The sequence below is a fragment of the Rousettus aegyptiacus genome, unplaced genomic scaffold, assembly GCF_014176215.1.
Source record: "Rousettus aegyptiacus isolate mRouAeg1 unplaced genomic scaffold, mRouAeg1.p scaffold_m13_p_1, whole genome shotgun sequence".
Classification (NCBI taxonomy): Eukaryota; Metazoa; Chordata; class Mammalia; order Chiroptera; family Pteropodidae; genus Rousettus; species Rousettus aegyptiacus.
This window is the reverse complement of record NW_023416284.1, coordinates 80803608-80809133: the sequence shown is the minus strand read 5'-3', so window position 1 is coordinate 80809133 and position 5526 is coordinate 80803608. Positions and strand designations below refer to the sequence as shown.

Sequence of the window (5526 nt, the reverse complement as noted above, 5' to 3'; positions counted from 1 at the left end):
CTTAATTTTTGGCATCTTTAAAGCATGGGAGTACTTGAAAGCAAGGGGTAAATAAGGAACATCTTAGCATATAAACTTTACATTAAACATGTAACATTAAAACAAAGCAAATAAATGCATAATTTATATTTGTTTTTAACAGATGAGACTTCCCTCAAGCTCCTGCTGTCATTAGCATGGTTTCATTCGTCTGACTTTTAAAAGCCCGTTATTATCACATGGTTAATTTTGCCATAAAATAAAAGCAACCATAATTCTTCAAATCCCTATTTAGAATGTCTAAAACACATACCACTGTTATTCTGACGGGTCACATGAATCTTCAACAAGCTCTTCCCAAAGTGACACCACCAGGCCAAAAGGCTGGTGAGGGACACATTATTTTAGTTTAACCGCATTGACAATACTTACATCTCTTAACTTACCAAATAAAATACTGCTGACCTGTCATATCATTTGTGTGAAATGATTCAAATGTACAGAAAATAAAGACATAGGAAGAGACTTCAAATTAAATGATAATAGTAAAGGCAATCTAAATAGCAACAGCACGATTTTCCATATTAATGGTTTTAAAACGCTTATTAAACAAGGGATGAGTTCACTTGCTTAGATATTTGAAATACAACTTTATTCTGATTCTAAATAAAAAGAAATGGGAATGACAGTAACAAACGGGATTTCACTGCTGCATATCGTGATGGGACAGCAGCGGTCTGATATCGGAAGCCCAATGAGGAAACAACTGTATTCCAAAACAGCCAAATACGCAGGTCCAAAAACCAAAGGTGTTTTTTAACTGCCACATTCACCCTAAAGCCACTTTATCTCCTTCAGCTTCCCAAAGATTCAACAAGTGTTTGTCTTAGCTATATAATGAAGTGGCAAACACGCTGTGCCTCTGACATCACAGGATAATTACCTACAGAACTAGACTTCTGGCACCGAGCTCCAGCTTCACTTTCTCACAGGTCATCATCCTCATCCAGGAGAGCAGTTGTCTGAACAACCCCTAGGTCAGGCTCATATTGTGCTGCCAAAGCTGGGTCCATGACAGACTCTGGTGGGGCAAGAACGGGCATTGCAGCAAACACCAGGTTAGGGTCTGCAATTAGTTTCCCAGCAAGCCAGAGGAAGGGCTTTTCGAAGTTGTAGTTACTTTTGTCAGCAATGTCACAGTACCAAAGATTCTTCTTTTGGTCGAGGACAATTGATTGTGCCTTAACCTTTTGTTTTTGATATCCATTTTATTGCCACACAGCACACTGGGCATACAGTACCAGATCGCTATGCTAGTTAGGCACATTCTGTAAGTAATTCTTGAAGTGACATCAATCATCAAAATGGTGTTCTGGGCTTAGATTTAATAGCCATCCCTCAGTCCACCAAATTTCTCCTGACCAGTCGTCTCCCATATATTGAACTTAATAGGTCCTCTGTCAGTGAGGAACACAAGGGGATGGACATCAATACCCAAGGTGGCTCCGTACTTCTCAAATTCACCAGTCAAATGATGTTTCACAAATGTAGTTTTTCCAGTCCCATTGTTACCAATCAATACAAGTTTGAACTGAATTTGGAGTTCTTCTTGGGCAGTTTTTGTGATATTACTTCCAGAAGCATCTCTGGGCTTGTCCGACTGAGCTCATCTAGCATCTTAACAGCAACCTCATAGGATACTCCGAGCCAGAACCTCTCAGCTCTGCAGCTCCAGAAATCTTGACCCAAATAAAAACGTGCTGTTGTTCTAAGCCACTATGTTTTGAAGTAATTTATTGTGCAGCAGTGATAACTAAACCCTTCGCCCTTGTTCCACCTGATCATGGTCAGTGCCACATTTTCGAAATGTGTGTTATGCATTCTCTTACTTAATTTATGGCCCTCAAAAACTCCAAACTAACAGTGAAACTTATGAAAATAGTATTTAAGTTCTTTCAGGGCCTGGCCTCTTAGACTGAACTCTCAAGAGCTCACATGAGGACTACTTCCTCTGGCAGACCAGACTGATTTCATATCTGATGCCCTTCTGTCAGAAATGTTCCTTGAAGCATTAGGTAACATGTGTTTAAGAGCTGTCGTACCTTTATCAGCGCATAAGCATTTACCAGTCCATCACCCTCTCTGGGCCAGAAAAGGCTGTCTTTTACATTGGTCTCCCCAGCACAAGAATGGTACTGAGTGTGTAAGAGGCATATGATATGTAATCTTGATGGAAGAAAAAAATAAAATGAATAGAAAAAAATTATCTGAAACTGTCCGACTTCAATAGCAACCACTGACTGAATCAAAGAGTACAATTCCATCAGACATTCTCTATCATCTCACCTAGATAAAATCAACTTTTTTGGAGACTCTAAGTCCATTTCTGGAGTCTGGGAGCCTTGGAAACAAATTCTGTCTTGCCTTTCCTTTCAGCCAGCTAAGGAGAACAGCCTCACATGGTGGCGTGATGCTTCTTGTCCCCTCCCCCAAGGTCCCCAATATCCATGGCTTCCTTCCCTTTGGGTAGACCTGACACCTGGGTGATATTTGAAACTGATGATGAACTTGGAACACAGAGATTTCAGGTTCAGTGTCAGTTTCAGGGGTGTGCCTATGAGAGACAAGAATGGGTGGGTCTGAAAGAAGGAAATCCTGGCACATTAACTTTAACCACAATGATATACGGAAACATTACAATGTACACAGACCCTGAGATAATTTAGATGTATAAGCAATTTGGAGAGGAGGAAAAGTGGATGATATCTTGTACTGTTTGTCTAAGTGATCTATTTTTCATATATGTTAAGAAATATCAGTTTTAGTCACTCTTACGAAAAAAATGTTTGTGCTTCAGGATGCCTGGAGGTCCTCCAGAGGTCACTTAGATTGGCAGTTGACTCTACTAAGGTGAAGGACATGAGGGTTTTTATACTTAGAAAAAAATCCTAACTCTTCACCCTGACTGACAAGGGTCCAGAGAGCTGCATTGTGGCCCAGATCTTCTGGCCTCCTCCCCCTACTCACCCACCCACTCCCATCCCCTCCCCTGGGGCTGTCACCTTGGCTTTCCCTCTTTCCTCCAGTGAGTTGCAGAGCCTTAGCTCTCCTCTTCCTGTGAGGGTTAGCATGTCTGAGTCCTCCCAGCTATTCATTCTTCAGTCAATGCCACCTCCTCAGGGGCTCTCACCCTTGCATCTCTTTGCCAGGGAGCCCTGCCTTCTGTGTGAGTCAGGCTGGAGCAAGGGATTTGCAATGGGTATGGTGACAATAGTAGGTAAGAAAGTATAAGGAGCTCTCAGCGCTTCAAACCAGAACTTGTGTCCACTGGGCATTGGCAGTGGAAGTGGAAGAAATGGAGTGAGGAGTCCTCCTTTTTGCTTTCAGCATTTTCTCTGAAATGAGTGCTTTCAGAGTTTGCTCCGCAAAGGAAACTGAAGGGAAAAATCTAACTTGTTTGGTTTCACTATAAAGTTAATGGTTTATTTTATCCTCAAGTATTTGCCTGATTACCTTTTATTAGAAAAAAAACTGAAAGATGCTAATAATGGCTTAAACACTAGCAGCCTACAACTCTTACATAGCTACTTCACCTCGAGGCAGGAGATTGGCTTTTGTGTCCTCCAGGGGAAAGGGAGGAGAGGTGACAAGGCAGGCCTCTTTCAGTCAAGGGTAAATCTCTGGACAAGTTCATAAGAGAAGTTCTTAGCTGATCATCCACGGCAGCAGCGGATGATGGGTGTCCTTGTTGGAAAGAGAATTAAGCTAGGAGAACCACGGTCATCTCCTACACTGAGGCTGCTGTAGTTTTCACCACATGAATCTTCTTTGCCTTATTATGAACTATTTCATACTCTAATTGCATGCTTCTCTTCTCGTCCCATTGTGAATACCTATTTCTTGATACAAATTCACAACTTAAAAAAGAAAAAAAAAAAAAAGTAAGATAATCAGCCATGACACCTCCCAGACTGCTGCATTCAGAGTCAAACTCAGTGGTATGCTAGCTAACTGGCTCCACAAAGGAGGAAGGAGAAAGCCCTGATGTAGCAGCTTACTATTTCTTTGGTGAAAATATGCCTGCTGTGGCTGACCAGCTAGTAAAATTTCTAATTATTTAGAAACCAGCTCACAGGAATCCATATGGCACACCACTGCAAATGCCTTACCGCACCCATCTGTGGATGTTACATGCGGAGCTCCCACCACAGCCCGTAAAGAAAAAAAATAAAGACTAGCACTACCACAGGTACCTCAAGTAAAACGGGTAGACCTGTTTTTAGAAGAAATCTGAACTAGTACACCAAAATCTGGGTATGAGTGAATATTCATAAAATATAATCCAGAATCACTATGAACAAACCAGCTCATTATATAAGAAGTATATTACATGGCTAGTCCTGCCTCTCAGCATGTGGCTGAATAGGGGTGGGGCGAGGATAGTAGACAGGGATGTTGCCTCCTACCATTCCTTTGCCCTACAGTGTAGTAAGAAAGTGCTCAATTCATAGGGAGGCTCAATTATCCTAACATCTGATAGCTGCCCTCAGTGAGAGAGTTAATCAGATGAAGAGATACCTTTACAAAGGGGTTTGGTCAAAGGTAGAGGTGAACCTGACTCAAATAAGGAACCAGGACTGAATCCCACGCATTTGACAGATGTGAACAGCCTTCATCTAGACTAAGCTGGAAAGCAAACACCTGTGGAGCTTTACCTGGCTCCAGCTCAGCCTTCAGCCACAAATTTGGACCTGCCCTAAGTGAACTGGAAATTTCAGGGCTAGGCTAGGTATGAGGCTATGCTGAGAGAGAGAGACGAGACATGTATGCCTCACCTCCCACCCCAACAAAGCTAACCTCATTCTATCCCAGGCAAAGTAGTGGGGGGTCGGGGGGGGAGACAAAACCACCATATCTAAAGGAAAGGGTCAGCAATGGCCCTTGAGATCAGATGCCACAGCCCTGCTAGGGAATAACTCTGTGCTACAGCTCCTCCTTGTCATGGAAACAAGGAAAAAATACACAAGAAATAGATGCTCTGCACCTATATGTCACATGTAGATAAAAGTAACAAATCTGTTGGTTCATAGATTTATCACATAAACATTCCTTGAGCTCTTACTAGGTCCCTGTAACTGTGTAAAGTGCTGAGTATACAAAAGTGAAATCACAGTCTGGTTCTCCACCAGAAATCCTCTCCCTGGTAAGTGGGCAGGCTTGGTCCCTGCTTGATCGGTGTCTGGGAGATGACTGAGTGCCCGTAGGCGTGAAAGTGTCTGCAGACTGCAGAGCACAAAGCCAAGAGAGAGCCTAGAAGTGAAGCTGGGATTCAGACAGACAGACAGCCTTACCAGAGTTAAGTGGAAACTCAGGCACGAAAAGACACCAGGTAGGAGGCAAAAGACTGAAGCCTCGGCCACCAAGATAGCCATGTGGGTTTCGTATAGGGTAGACAACAGCACCTGGAAGATTTCTGATTTGATAGAAGAGGAGCCTTTTTTTTTTTTTTTTTTTTTTAAAATAGGATGCCTGCCTCTTCCTCTTAGT

General features: G+C 42.5%; 1 pseudogene; it reads right to left on the bottom strand.

The window, feature by feature from the left end:
* Positions 1–682: 682 nt before the first annotated feature.
* LOC107518903 lies at positions 683–4157 on the bottom strand (annotated as a pseudogene).
* Between the last annotated feature and the right edge of the window lie 1369 nt (positions 4158–5526).